The 16,216-nt window shown below is 39.3% G+C and overlaps 1 pseudogene; it reads right to left on the bottom strand.

Moving 5' to 3' along the window:
- Positions 1-16,216, bottom strand: part of LOC119579625 — a 61,230-nt pseudogene extending 45,014 nt beyond the window's left edge.

Below are 16,216 nucleotides of genomic sequence, written 5' to 3'. Positions count from 1 at the left end.
AATATCAGAAAAGGGGTTTTAATGAAATTTTTTGGAAGGCAGACGATGCAATTGCCAAGGAGTCGGGTTTTGAAAGAAATTATGGGCTTTATCTTTTTTCTTTTTGAATGATAAAAAGCTGAAAAATACATTCAGAAAAAAACTGATAATTAACGCTGATTAAGGGGTACCTTTTTAAAATAGTCCCTTTTTGTAGGGCGGAAACAAAAAAATTTAAAAAACAGAACATTACAAAAAATCGATTTTAATGTAAATATGAAAAAAAAACTAATTTTGGGGGGTATATCCCTTTAGGGCATATGTTTCCAGAAAAATTAAAGCTAGAAAACGATGTTTAAACAATTATTGCAAGTGTGACGGGAAATATATACGCACTTGCGAGCAAGGTTATTTTTTATAGCCCTTTTGGTCTGAGTGGCGTATGCGTTGTAGCATGTATGTATATATTTTATTTATTCGTTTATTTATATATACATATATTTAAAAAACACCACACACAAACCACACCCCTCACACACACACACACCACACACACACACACACACACACCACACACAACACACACAACACACACACACACACACCACATACATCATACATAATGGTGGGGGTGGTGTGTGTGTGTGTGTTGGTGTGTGTTGTGTGGGTGTGTGTGTTGTGTGTGTGTGTGTGTGTGTGTTAGGCGGGGTTAGCCCAACAACATTTTTTTATTTATCTCGTGTTCAATCAAAGGTATTTTGGGTTAGTTTTTAATACTTGTATCAGTATGACAACAGTCTACCCCAGTTTTCATTACTAACCCTGAAAAAACCTCACATGATTAAATTTTTTCTATACCCCACACCCACACACACACACCCCACACACACACACACACACACCATATATATTATAATATTATTATTTTTTTATATATATATATAATATAATATTAAAAATAATATGCCATACTTTTTGTATTTCTTTTCAATATATCTTTTTTGTCCAAGAGACAAGGTTTAAATGGTTAAGGGTTAAAAGAAGAAAAATTGCTAGACTTTAAAGGGGTCATTAGCACTATAGTTAATTTTAGGGGGGGGTGGTTGAGTTGTGATTATTGTCAAGCGGGGCAAAGGAAAGGGGTGAGTAAAAGGGTTAGGGTCGGGTAGGAAAGGAGTTAGATTGATGAAAAATATGTAGCGTTTGGGGAAAAGAGGTAGGTTGTTGAAAAAAAAGGTGGGATTCTGTAAGGATTCTGATGGGTTGGGGGGTGGAAGGGGGGATGGTGTGGGAAAGCAGAGGTAGATTTTGTTTCAAAACTGGGACGGCAGTAGGATTTGGGTTTGGGATGTCTGGTGGGGTGTTTGACTTTATGACCCCAGTTAATGAGTTACAAAAGGGTTTCCCCGTGGTAAGGAGGGAGTGGAAGGGATAGAGGGGATGGTGGGGGGGTTAAGTGGGCGGGTTGGGGGTTGGGGGGGATGGGCGGGTTTTTGGGGGGGGGAGGAGGTGGGTGTGGGGGGGATATCGTTAGGAGAGGAGGGATATCAGAGTTACGGGAGTGGGGAAAGGAGCAGGAGTTGTAAGTTTTGGGGGTTGGGTGTCAGTTTTCTTTAGGAAATCTTAAATATTTTCATGGTTTCTTTTTCTGGTTGGGTTTTCGGGAGTTTTGGGGGATAAAAGGATTTCTTGTGAGGGGGGGAAAGAAAGGATGGTTCTAAAGATGGGAGCAAAGGAAAGGGGGAGGTGTTTGTGTGGTAGGGGAAGAGGGGGGGGAACTTTGTTCTGTCTGTTACGGGTATTGGGGGAAGGGAGGGGGAAGGGTTTGGGGATTGTAGTGGGGGGTTGAAGTATCTGTATAGAGAGGGGAGTGTCGGTTTTAGGATGGCAAAAGGTTTGACTGGGGAAGGTAGGGGGTAGAAGTGGGGGGGGGTTAGTGTGGGGGGGGGGTTTAGGAAAATTTGGTAGAATGAGCAGTATTCTGGAGTAAGGAGAAGGGGAAACCACGTCGCGTGCTTCTTGTCTGGCTTCACGTAGTGTGAGTCCAAGTTTGAATCTGGAGTTGTACCCAGACTCAAATTTATAGGTGGGACAACCCCTAAAAATTTCATTATGGGGGCCCGCCACAGTTGGCACATGTCGTGTTGTGCAGGGAAGTTAGATGGGTAGGCCAGGTTGGGCACATAGTGGGCATCTGGCTTGGAAGGGCAATTTTTGGCGGGTGTCCTAGACGCCAACAATTTTGGCACTGAGTGGAGGGGGTTTGGTAGGGACAACGGGGGGGATTTCCCCCTATGTAACGTTAAAGGGAAGGTCAGGGCCTACGGAAGGAAAATTTTGGCTATGTTAGGGGGTTTCTTTCGATGCCTCGGGGGGGAAGGGAGTAGCATTGTATGTTTGTGCATCTTCCCCTGTGGACAGGCAAGTAGATCTTTCCACAATTGTTATTTTTTGTTAATGCTATAGCTTGGTTTTCGGATGTTATTTGGGCAAGACGGGAGCGGTCGGGCGGCTACGGAAAAAACTTTTCCTAATTGTTTTTGGAACATTGTTTAAAAGAAGGGTGTTGTCAATAGGGAGTGTGGGGGGGATCAGAAAAAACGGTCCCCTTTTGGGTGCGCTGAAGAGGGTTTCAAAAAATTTTTGTAAAATTTGGGGTAGTAAAGGGGGGGGGGCGTGACGAAGATGGAGTTGTTAAGGGGGTGTGTTAGGGGGGGGTGGGCAAAAAGGGTGTAGGTATTAATAAGGGAGGGGGGGTGGTTGATGTTGGGGTTGTGGGGGTAGAGGTGTTGAAGTTGAATTGCGGGAGAGTGGAAATGTTCTTTTAAGGGGGGATTGTTAGCTACGTATAGTAGGTTTTGATGAGGGGGTAGTTATTGCAGTGTTCGGGGCCGTGGTCAAGGGGCCGGGGTGGGAAACGGGTGGGTTTTCTCGTTTTGGGGCTATTTTAAAAAGGGCAAGCCTCATTGCCCCCAATAGTGGGGATAAGTTTTCATTCTGGCCAGGTAAGCCTGGGTTATGTTGGGGATAAAAACAGTCCACCCCTCAGGGTCCCCCTTTAGGGGGAAGGGCTAGATATAAAATCAGGGGAATACCGTGCCCCCTGGGTCCCTCAGGCCGTTCAGGCTGGGACAAAGTCAGCCCTTTTTCCTTTCGCCGGCTCTCAACCTTAGGAGGTGGATACAGAAGGGTTTGGTAAGGGACGAACGAAAGTGGGAAGGAAAATAAAGAAACCCTGCAAAATTATTGATCGAGGGCTGGTCCCGGTTGGGGAGTTTTCCCACATTGGTCCAGTCTCCCCCTCCTAAGCCCCCCCCCCGCAAAAACGGGCAGGATTGGGGGGGGGGGGGGGGCAAATCTAATGGCCCTTCTTATATAGAATTGTATTTCTCGTGTCAAGTACCCGTGATTTCACGGGGTAATGGTTTCTTTTGTTTGTCTTCACTGTGGGTTTTTCCCCCAAACCCCTATCTATGTGCTGTGGGTTTTCTTCTTGTTCAGTGTCCCCTTATGGAGTAACAAAAGGGATTATATGAAAACACTGTGTGCAAAAGAATTACAAATTTATTTCGTAAAAATACTTTTCAAATGGGTTATAGTTCCTTGGCCTTGTCCACTAAAATTTGGGGTTGGGAAAGACGTTTGGAATCTTTAGTTTAAATTTGTACTAATATTGGGTATGTCTTAAATCCCATATATGGTTTCTTGCGTTTTAAATTTCGCGTTTTTTTCCCCCGAGTTCCTGGATAACACGATTCCCCTTCACTCTTAAAATCCAAACTGAACTGCCTCCAAAGGGGGCAGACCCGGGGGGCTAGGCCCTAGACAAGGGGCTGGTCGTTCATTTTTTAGGATCTGAGGGGGCAGTTTCAGGGGGCGTTTGATATTTTTGGGCCCCTTTTCTCAGTTAAAGAACTACCAAATCGTCCCGCGTTCTGGGCCCCAGCATAAACACAACTTCTACAATACATCCTCACTCCATTAAATAAATTTTTTTACCACCCTTGGGATCTTGCTCGGCATGGGAATCGTAATTCAGTTTTACCCAAAATTTGACAAGTGTAGTATTCTGTGACTCTGTAATTGTACTGGAAATTTAAAAAAATAACATACATCAACCAAAAAAATTACGTTGATTGCTTTTGCCCCTGTGTTTACATAACGGTTCTTTGTTTGCGGCGTTTTACATAGTAAATTTTATATATACGATATAGCTTCCAATGTATAAATGAAATTAAAAAATTCACATAGTTCTTTATATCTCAGTTCGAGATATCATCACAATAAAAGGTATGCTCATGTTTTTAGCAGCCGTGGACCCCCACCCTCCTTCGCCACTCAAAATCGATCTTTCGCTTTTCTTTTCCCTTTTTACCATCGCAACCCGCAAATATCTTTTATGTTTTCGCCATCCTGTCTTCGGTTTTTCCTCTTCCCTTTTCCATCCCATCCCTGCAACAAGTCTTTTTTCATACTTTTTTCTTTCATCACATGACCAATAAAAATTTAATTCCTCCTGTTTCAAAATGTCCAACAGTCGGGCTTTCAATTGTTTTTCTCAGCACTTTATCATTCGTCTTCTTCTCTGTCCACTAATACGCAGTACTGTCTGTAACACCACATTTCAAAATATTTTCTTTTTCTTGTCTATCTCTTCAGACCCAACACTCAGAACCATTGTGCAATGGGAAAATAAAGATTCAATAACCCCAGCTTTTCCCTAAGGTAAAACTTTGGTCTTTTCCCGATGTTTTTTGAAGCAATGTGGCATTTTTGGCAATGGCAAATTTTTCTTTTTTATCTCCGGTGAATCACAAGTAATAGTTTAAAAAACTCCAAAATAAGTGAACTCTTTTACATTTTCCACAATCATTCCTTTTGTAACTGTTCATCTTGTTCATTTCCAGATTTTGAATCTTCATGACTTATTTTCTTGGCATTAAAAAACAAGCCAGCCTTTTCGCTTTCTTCTCTAAATTTTTCTAGGAGTTGTTGTAGTTCGTGATACTGCTGGGAATCAAAACTATATCATCGGCGACCTTGATTTGATATTTTGTTCCTCCAACTCTCAGTTTTTTCCCTTTAAAATTCTTAGAGCACCTCTTTAATTGTTTTTTTAGATTATTGTTAAAAGGGGGTACAGAATCAACCCTGCGCACTCCTTGTTTGACTTCGAACCATTCTGTTAACCCATAAGTGGTTTTTACAGTTTCTTTTGTTTGGGCATACATGGCTTTTATTAGTTTTGGGTGATGTTTTTGGAAACTTCAAAACGTTTAGTTTTCCCCAAAGGTATCGTGATAACGATCAAAAGCTTTAAGTAACGATGAAAAACAGGGACAGGTCTTTTTGATGTTTTTTCAGTGATTAAATTTTAGATTTAAATCTGGTTTCTGGTACCTTTTTTCCCGGGGGAAAACCTGCTTGTTCATCCAATTTCTCATCTGCAATTTCTTCTCTTAAATTAACTTCATTCTTAGCAATAATTTTCAACAAAAACTTTTGCTGTGACTTATTAATGCAATTTTCCTGTTTTTGTTCATTGGAGTGCACACCTTTTTTTGGGATGGGAGTAAAAACTGATTTTACCCATCTTCTGGCCCTCTTCTTTGTTCCATATTTTTGTACAAAGTTTTTTTAGAAGAAGTATTCAACACTTTCCCAGCACCTTTTTAGTTCTGCTGTTATTTTTCTATTCCCGGGGTCTTATTATTTTTTAATTATTTTTTGGGTTTTATAACTTCGTTAGCATGGCGGTGGTTCATCTTTGCTGTCATTGAGTCTAATTAATGTTTTGTTAGATCTTTATTCTTTTTTTTATAGTTGGAACAATATTGATTCATCTATCTTTTACTTTTTTTCATCACATAAAAAAATCCATTTCGTTTTTATAGTGCCCTTGTAGGTTTACATTTTCGGGGGTTGTGTTTCGTACTCCTTTGGTAAGTTCTTTGTTTCTATTGATAGAACGTTTTTTAATTTTAGGGAATGTTCATTTAAAAAATTTTTTCCTTATCTTGTCGCAATAACTTTGACTTTTTTTATTTAGTTTTTTTGTAATTACCTTTTTTAACTGGATTATTTATACCCTTTTTATTTTGGCATTCTTTTTTCAATTTTACTAAGGGTTTTTTTTTTAGTTCCAGGGGGGGAAATTTTTTTTTTCTTTTTAGCGATAGTTTCTTAACACGCTCGCAAGAGTTTTTTTCCTTTTTCCCCAAATCCTTTGGTATTTTTCATCTTCAATTGATTTAGTACTTCAAAAATTTGTTTGACACTGTAATTCGTAATTGTTATCAAAAGGGTTTTTGTTCGAGCTTTAGAGGTGGTGTCGGACGTTCCTTTTTTGATCTTATTTAAGGGTCGATGTTAGTGTTGGGGGTCACTGTTGCATCGGCACCAGGTTTTTTTTGGCATTTTTATGCAAATTTTCCATTTTTTGGTTCGCACGTGTATCAATTTTTTTGCGTGTTCTTTTGTCTGGTGAAAACCACGTGCACAAATGCTTGGGTGGTGTTTGGAAAAATTTTTTGTTAACTAGATTATTTGTACTACAAATTCAAAAAAATTTTATATCTTTATATCTCCTGGCCGTTTTTCCCCAGGTGTCATTTTTTAGATCATTTTTACCCTTTGGCGTTGAGATCCCCATGATTACTTTTACATCTCTGTTAGGGATTTTGGGCTAAAGTATCTTGGGGAGTGTTATAAAAAATTTTCCTTTCTTCATCAATTTCAATGTTTGGGTTTGGGCGTACATTGAAATATAATTTTTTGAGGTTTTGCTTGTATTTGCTTTTAAAAAAGGATCATTTTTTTGGGCTGTACCCAATTAGTGCATTTTTCAGTTTTTTCGTGAGAATCATAGCAACCCGTGACTATTTTTTTCCTTTTTTTCCAGAAAAAAGAACTGTCTTTTTTTCTTTAGTTTTGAAACTTCCCTTACTTTTCCAATTGGGCTCCTTATTCCAGTATTTGAATGTTTTAAACTATCCCTTTCGTTACAGACGTATGTAAAATTTTCCCCTCTCTTTCATTTTCCTTACGTTCCACGTTCCGATTTTTTTAAAGTGTTTCTTAATTGGAAATTTTTCTTATCTTCTTTGTCTTCCCGATGCATATTTAAAATTTTCAGCCGGTTGCCCACTGAAAAAACGCGCCCCTTTTTAAACCCCCGCGACGGGCATGTGGTATGAATTATCTTTTGATTTTAAACATTGGTGCAGAGGTTTTTCAGGAGAAAAGAAAAGTTGAGTGGGAAACCCCCCCGGGTCCTTCTCAACCCCCAGTTCCAAAATTAAAGGAACTATCTCTACCCTTTAAAAACGTTACACTGTAAACGCAGTTATTTGGTGAACCAGAAACAATAGAAAAGAAGGTGTTTTCACCAATATCCCCTGCCCCGCTGCCCAAGTTTTTTACCCCAAACCCCGATATAGGGGGCTAACAGGGGGCTATCCTTGTTTAAGGGAACCCCAGGGGGCGTTTTTTTTGTCTAAACCCAGGACAAAAATAATATATTATATATATATATATATTATATTTTAATATAAAATATATATATATATATATATATATACTAAATATAATATATATATAAATATATATAATATATATATATTATTTTATATAAAAATATATATATATTTTATCATATTATATATATTATAATATACATATAATATATATATATAAATATACTATATATATATATTAATTAATATATATATTATATATTATATTTCTATATATTATATTTTATATTAAAAATATAATATATATATTATAATATATATATTATTATCGAATATAGTGCACTAAATTCATTTGCCTCTTGCACGTCGTTTTCGTACAGTCTATTACCTAAACCTTATTTCGGGAAAAAAACCCCGTCACATTGTCTAGTTTGACTTCGGGGCCACCCCTAGGGAAAGGTTTCTATTCTATACGTCGTAGTGCCCCCATGACACAGCTTTAGGCCTATGGTGTTTTTCAATCTACAGTTCTTCCTTTTGATTCTTTTCAAATGTTGCAACCCACAAAAAGGGTCCCAAAATCTATTTTTACGTACTTTTGCGGGTTCCTTTGAATTTTTCAAGGTGTCGTGCTTGCGTATGCCCCCCATGAGAGGTATCCATAGAAATTGAAGGGTTTAAATTTGGGTCTATTGCAAAGTTTTCGCCCGCTTAATGCAACTCAAATTTACCTACCCCCGCTCTGAAAGAATTTGTTCCGAAAGCACTTTGAGAGTAACAGAAAACTTTTGAGCCCCCAGATATTAAGAATTCCGTTGCAAGGGTAACTCCAACGCCGTTTGTGTAGTGTGGTCCAATTTTGCACCCCATATAGTTTTATGTTGTAGCAACCATTTTTGTATACAGCGCAAACCAAAAAGTTTTGTATTCAGACTGTACGGATCCGTCGTGTAAAAACTCGTAACACATCGACCAAGATTCTTGGGTCCTTTATTTTTAGTAACGTAAATTTGGGTTTTAACACCATTGTGTGTGGTGTGTGTGTGTGTGGGGCGTGCGGCGTGCGTGCGTGGTGGTGCGTGGTGGTGTGTGTTGTGTTGGGGTGTGTGTGTGTGTGTGTGTGTGTGGTAGACGTGTTAGGTGCACGACCAACGTTGATTTTTTCTATGCTTTGTTAAAGTTCATGGATATTTTAGGTATCAGAGGGCGCGCGTGTGTGTGTGTGATCAGTCACGTCTGCTTGCGTAATATTATGTTGTATTTTGGGGGGGAAATCTGAAAGATACACGGGTTTTTTCCCCAGAGCTTTTGACCTCAAAATGGTGCAAAAAAATATTATTCTTTTGAAATTAATGGGAAATTTAGTTCTGATCTCATTTCATTACCTTGCTGTTCCGGGCGCCCCCATAATCTTCAAGTTTCATTTTGCACTACCTCTAAGCTATTTATTTCTGATTCCTTACCCTGCAACAAGTGCGTGATGGGTCTATAAAGATCTTATAGAAGAAAATAAAACAGTCTAGCGAGCTTATCTTGATCCAGTTTTCTTTCCAAAAAAGAACTTTCCCATTTCAAAACTCTCCCCGGGGCCCTTTTGGGAAGGGGTCAGGTTTGCATTATTTTTCGGTCCCCCAGATATATATACTTATGACACATGCCAAGCTCCTTGTCACCTTCGTGTAGGGTGAGTAGGGGTATGATACATGGGTTGAGAGCCTCGTTTTTCAGGGAAAGACTAACCCAAAATCCCCTAGTCCTTGCTGTGGGGGTTTGCGAGAAATTATTTGTCTCCCCCCTTGGATGAGCTCTGAAGATTGCCCTAAGCATATATAAAATGGATTAAACCATCCCCTAGGGAATATCTCCACCAGCTTTTTGTGTATGAGGACTTTGAACTGCAAGGGCTGAGAAATCCTCCCTGTGGCGTCCCAATTAAAAGACTGTCAATCGAATTCTCACTCCCCTGAACAAGACCATGCAGATCTGTTTAAAGATACATTCAATCCAGCTCAAAAATTTTCCCCGGGTGTCAAAACTTACCATTGTTCTAGAATAGCTTCTCTGTTTGCAATTCCAAAAACTGACTTAAAAACAAAAGTGGGTTCCTTGGGTTCGAATAAAAATAACAACAATAACAACAAAACAATAGTAGTAGTAGTAATAATAGTAATGATAATAATAGAAATAATAATTAATAGGAATAATAATAATGGTAAAAATAATAGCAGTATTAACCTGCCCCTGTACTAGACATATCACAGAACCTTTTAGCTGGAAAACTGACCATCTAGTAGATATACTACAAAAACTTTCAAGCCATTTTGTGGCTTTGGTGCATACTCGTGCCTTGTACAACAGTAAAGCTAAAGCCCCGTGTTAATAATAATTATGTGGGACACATGTGTTGATCCTTAGCTTATTACACTACTTTTAAATTTACACAGAAAGTGTAGATGAAGAGTATTTCAGACTTGGTTAATTTGTCAAAGCCACACTGTCATACACTAAAATTATACCAATAATTCTAATTCACTTTTTGATAAATTAGCAAAATTTGAGGGACATTTGGCATCTCACTCTGTTGCCAACTGCCAGTTGCATAATATATATATATATATATATATATATATATATATATATATATATATATATATATATATATATAAATTATAACTCATGAAGTGTTAGAATGTCTGAAAGCATATGGGAAGTATATGTAAACTCCAGTCTTTTGCTAAGTTTAAGTATAGACAACAATCTCATTTAAGTTACAAAAATCCATCATAAACTCCCTTTCCTTTCACAGTATAGTTTCAATTTCACACAGCCAAATGAAAATTGGTAATCTTTGCCTGTAATGGTTAGAACATCAAAATTTAAGGATTTTTTATCTATGACATTTCCTTTGCAAGTTGAAAATAAGAAAGTTATATAACAAATAAGTAATATTTTGGCATATTTACATAATGACACTATGAAAGGGAAATCTAATGACACTGTCAAAAAATGATACATAAACAATAAATCAGCACAGACAGAGAACAAAGAATGAAGAAAACCGGTAATGACAAAGGCCTAGGTTCCTGGCAATCGGGTAGGGATCTGGAGCTGGAGACACCAGGCAGGACATCCCCAAGTTAGGAGGATTTCAAGGTAATTCTTTACAGTTGACTACGTGTGACCTTCGGCCACTGTCCAGGGGGAAGGTTGAAAGGGGGCTCTGCGCCCACCTACACCCCCCGGCATACATTGTCTTCGCCTCAGTATGCACAGCAAGATAAAAGCTAATACTTCTGAGCACCAAGTGGCTTTAGACTGTGAAGGCATTATCATTCATATCTGCATATTAATGGGTAAATGGGGGGCCCTGCCCCAACACCACATGGGAAACATTGCCTTCATCTCGGTATGCATGGCACGATAGAGCAGAAATTCGGGGGCACCAAGAGGACTGAGGCTGTGAGCAGCGTTTTCCGCAATCTTTTTCCTTTATTTGAATGTTACTATTCATGTCTGCAGATTATTCCTTGTGCTAGTAACTTCAACTTTCTGTCCTTTACAAGAATATCTTCAAATTGGCCCAAGCTTAGTGCATCCAAACTGTGAAGATTAACCAGAATATCTTCAATTTGCCCTAGCTTCGTGTGACCATATTGAAAAGATTAATTAATTTTAGTTCCTATCCCAATGTTTGTCAATTCCCAGGAGTGCACCCGAGGTTGTTGGCTGGAGTGATTGGGACTTAGTCGCAGAGAGGTGCAGTCATTTTGTAATCTTTCCCTTACTTCCTGAACTGGTTATTTGTGATGAAAAACAACATGATCACATATATAAAAAAGTGAATAATCAGAACAGAACAGAATAGTAATTGCAAGCTTGGATGGCTGTGTGAAAAAATTCTTTATCTGAAGTTGCTGATCTCCATGACAGTAAGACTGCAAATTCTGTATCAAATTATTAAACTAAAATGTGTTAATATACCCTGAAGACAATTTTCCAATTAATGAACAATTAGTGAATAATAAAGAAACTCACACCAATCTCGATCTCTTACTTATCTATTTTTCTTTCCAATAAGTAAGCCAACAGAGGTAGTAGCTGCTGTCGTTGAACCTACAAGACTAATCCAAAAATCTATGAAACTTTACCCATGTATAAACTATATTAGAAACAAACCTATAAATACAATATTACATATTATAGGAAACAAACTAAAAATAGAAACTAAAGTGCAAACAATTTACAAATAATATCCAAATAAATCCCAATACAAGCGAATAGAAAAATAACCATTTTTATTTACAATGACAAGCAATAACGACGATAATCAGAGTGAAAAACAAAAAAGAAAAAAGGTAATCTACATATCCTTTGCCTCGTCAAGGGCAAGGTCAAATAAAAACGCTTGGATTTTCATTTCAACGACTATCTATAAATACCACTATTACGTATCTTATCAATAAAGAAAAACTTAATTATCATTCCACTGATAAACTTCCGATCACACATGCTTAATGATTAACAGAAAAAAATATATTTTCGTCTACCGGTAAGAACACCCATGCCTTGTTTACTTTCGTACCTTTTTTAAATACCATTATACGAGACAATCACGCAATTATTTGATATATTAGTAATCACCATACATTTAGGTCTTATCTGGGTGGATTTACTTTGTGATGAATGGTTTAATTACCTTCGAAATGTGAGAAATTCGAGTCCAAATGTTCGCTTGCATTTTCTCGATCAGCTGGCGGCTCTTACTCCTCAGAGGAACAGTCGTAGTCTTTAGAGCTCTTGCATAAAGTGTATTTTTATAAATTAGTTGTCGTTCTTACATTACCTAATAAGTACTGTTTTTATTTTTTATATCTTCTAATATTTATCATACATTCAGATGAGTTAGAATATCAGATACACGGTTTAATGTAATATTATTGGAACGGCAGACGATAGCAATTGCCAAGGAGTCTTTGGTTGTAAGAAATTATAGGCTTTATCTTTCTTTCTTTTTGATGCATGAAAAGCTGACAAATACATTCAGAAAAAGAACTGATAATTAATCGTCTGATCAATGGCTACCATTTTTAAATATAGTGCTCTTGTAGTGTCGGTAACAAAAAATATTAAGAAACAGAACATTACGAAATAATCGTATTTTATGTAAATATGAAGGAAAAACTAGAATTTTGGGGTATATACCCTTAGGGCATATGTTTCCAGTAAAATTCAAGCTAGAACGATGTTACAATTATTGCAAGTGTGTACGGGAAATATATACGCACTTGCGAGCAAGGTCTATTTTATATAGACCTTGCCTGAGTGCGCGCTATACGTATGTATGCATGTATGTATATATTTTATTTATTCGTTTATTTATATATACATATATTAACACACACACACACACACACACACACTCACACACACACACACACACACACACACACACACACACACACACACACACACACACACACACACACACATACATACATACATAATGTGTGTGTGTGTGTGTGTGTGTGTGTGTGTGTGTGTGTGTGTGTGTGTGTGTGTGTGTGTGTGTGTGTGTGTGTGTGTGTGTGTTAGGCTGGGTTAGCCCTAACAACAATCTTTGTATTACTTACTCTCGTGTTTCAATCAAAGGTTATTTTAGGTAGATTTAATACTTCGTATCAGTATGACAACAGTCTACCCCAGTATTCATTACTAACCCTGTAAAACCTCACGATGAATTAAATTTATTCTTATACACACACACACACACACACACACACACACACACACACACACACACACACACATATATATATATATATATATATATATATATATATATATATATATATATATATATATATATATATATATGCCTATACTATTGATATATTCATTCATATATATCATTATTGTCCAAGAGACTAATGGTTAATGGTTAATGGTTAAAAGCAAGATAAATGTGCTAGACATCTAAGGTCATGTAGCACTATAGTTAATGTTAGGGAAGGGTGGTTGAGTTAGTGATTAGTTGTCTAAGCTGGGCAAAGGAAATGGTGAGTGAAAGGGTTAGGGTCGGGTATGGTAAGGAGTTAGATTAGATGAAGAATATGTATGCGTTTGAGGAAAGAGGATAGGTTGTTGAAGCAAAAAGTGTGGGATTCTGTAAGGATGTCTGATAGGTTGGGAGGTCGGTGAAGGGGGGATAGGTGTGGGAAAGCAGAGGTACGAGTTGTTTCAAAACGTGGGCACGGCAGTAGGATGTGTGGGATTGGAGTGTCTGGTGGTGTGTATTGACTTTATGAGAGTTAATGAGTTACATAAGGGATTCACGTGCGTAAGGAGGGAGTGGAAGGGATAGAGGGGATGGTGGGAGGGTTAATGTGGGCGGGGTTGGGGTCTGGGGGGGATGGGCTGTGTTGGGAGGGGGTAGGAGGATAGGGTGTAGGGGGGATATCGTTAGGAGGAGGATGGATATCAGCAGTTACTTGGAGTGTGGAAGGAGCAGGAGTTGTAAGATTTGGAGGTTGAGTGTCAGTTTTCATTAGGTAATCTTGAATATTTTCAATGGTTTCTTCTTCTGAGTTGGTTCGGGAGTTTTGGGGGATAAAGGATTTCTTGTGAGGGGGGAAGAGAGGACTGGTGTCTCAAGCATAGGAGCAAAGGAAGGTGGAGGTGATTGTGTGGTAGGGGAAGAGGGGGTGGAACGTTTGTTCTGTCTGTTACGGGTAGTGCGGGAAGGGAGAGGGGAAGGTGTTGGGATTGTAGTGGTGGTTGAAGTATCTGTAGTAGAGATTGGAGTGTCTGGATTTAGGATGGCAAAAGAGTTTGACTGGGGAAGGTAGGAGGTAGAAGTGGGGGGGGTTAGATGTAGGGGGGTGGGTTTAGGAGAATTGGTAGAATGAGCAGTATTACTGGAGTAAGGAGAAGGGAGAAACCACGTCGACGTGCTTCTTGTCTGGCTTCACGTAGTGTGAGTCCAAGTTTGAATCTGAGAGTTGCTACCTCAGACTCAAATTTATAGGTGGGACAACCCCTATAAAATACATTATGGGGGCCGCCACAGTTGGCACATGTGCGTGATTGTGCAGGGCAGTTAGATCGGGTATGGCCAGGTTGGGCACATAGTGGGCATCTGGCTGTGGAACGGCAATGTTTGGCTGGGTGTCCTAGACGCCAACAATTTTGGCACTGACGTGGAGGGGGTTGGTATGGACGAACAGGGAGGGATTCTCCTCCTATGTAGACGTTAAAGGGAAGGTCATGCCTACGGAAGGTAATTTTGGCTATGTTAGTGGGTTTCTTTCGATGACCTCTGGGGGGAATGGAGTAGCATTGTACTGATGTTGCATCATAGTCTGTGAGACAGGCAAGTAGATCTTCTCCACAATCTGTTAGTTTTGTTAATGCTATAGCTTGGTTTTCGGATGTTACTGTGACAAGACGGGAGCGGTCGGGTCGGCTACGGAAAGAGACTTTACCTAATTGTTTTTGGAGACATTGTTGGAAGAGAAGGGTGTTGTCAGAGTAGGGAGCTGTGGGAGGGATCACGAAAAATCGGTCCCATTTGGCTGCGCTGAAGAGGGTATTCAAAATTGTTGTAGAGATAGGGGTAGTAGAAGGGCGGGGGCGTGACGAAGATGGAGTAGTGTTAAGGGAGGTAGTGTTATGGGGAGGTGGGCAATAAGGCTGTAAGGTATTAATAAGGGAGGATGGGGTGGTTGATGTTGGAGGTTGTGGGGGTAGAGGTGTTGAAGTTGAGATTGCTGGGAGAGTGGAAATGTTCCTTAAGGGTTGATTGTTAGCTACTGTACTAGTAGGTATTGATGAGGGGGTAGTTATTGCAGTGTTCGGAGCCGTGGTCAAAGGAGAGCCTGGGGTCAGGGAATCGGGTGGGTTTACATCGTTGGGGCTATTTGATAAAGGGCAAGCCTCATTGCCCTAATAGTGGGATAAGTTTTCATTACTGGCCATGGTAAGCCTGGATTATGTTGGGGATAAAAACAGTCCACCCCTCAGGGTCCCCTTGAGGGGTAAGGGCTAGATAACTAAATCAGGGGAATACCGTGCCCATGGCTCCCTCAGGCCGTTCAGGACTGGCACAAAGTCAGCCTTTCATCCTTTCAGCACGGCTCTCACACCTTAGGAGGTGGATAGCAGAAGGGTTTGGTGAAGGGACAGAAACGAAAAGTGGGAAGGAAAATAAAGACCATGCAAAATTAGTTGAGTCGAGGGCTGAGTCCCAAGGTTGGGGAGTTCCCCATCATTGGGTCCCAGTCTCCGCCTCCTAAGCCCCCCCACGACAACAACGGGCAGGGATTGGGGGGGGGGGGGAGCAAGATACTAATGGCTCCTTCTTATAATAGATATTGTATTTCTCGTGTGCAAGTACCAGTGATTTCACTGGTGTAAGTGTAGTTTCTTTTCGTTTCGTCTATCACTGTGTTTCTCCCAACCCGTATCTATGTGCTGTGGTTCTCTTCTTGTTCAGTGTCCTTTAATGGAGTAACAAAATGGGATTATATGAAACACTGTGTGCAACAAGAACTTACAAATTTATTTCGTAAAAATACTTACAAATGGATTATAGTTCCTTGGCCTGTCGTCCACTAACTTGGGTTGGAAAGACGTATTGGAATCTGTAGTTAAGTTTGTACTAATATTGGATATGATCTTAAATCTCCATATATGGTTCTTGCGTTTAATTACGCGTTTTTTCCCTAATGAGTTCCTGGAGTCAACACTGATTCACCTTCACTCAT

The sequence above is a fragment of the Penaeus monodon genome, chromosome 12 (assembly GCF_015228065.2).
Source record: "Penaeus monodon isolate SGIC_2016 chromosome 12, NSTDA_Pmon_1, whole genome shotgun sequence".
In the NCBI taxonomy this organism is placed as follows: Eukaryota; Metazoa; Arthropoda; class Malacostraca; order Decapoda; family Penaeidae; genus Penaeus; species Penaeus monodon.
The sequence above is the reverse complement of the archived record's forward strand: the minus strand, read 5'-3'. Positions and strand labels throughout refer to the sequence as shown.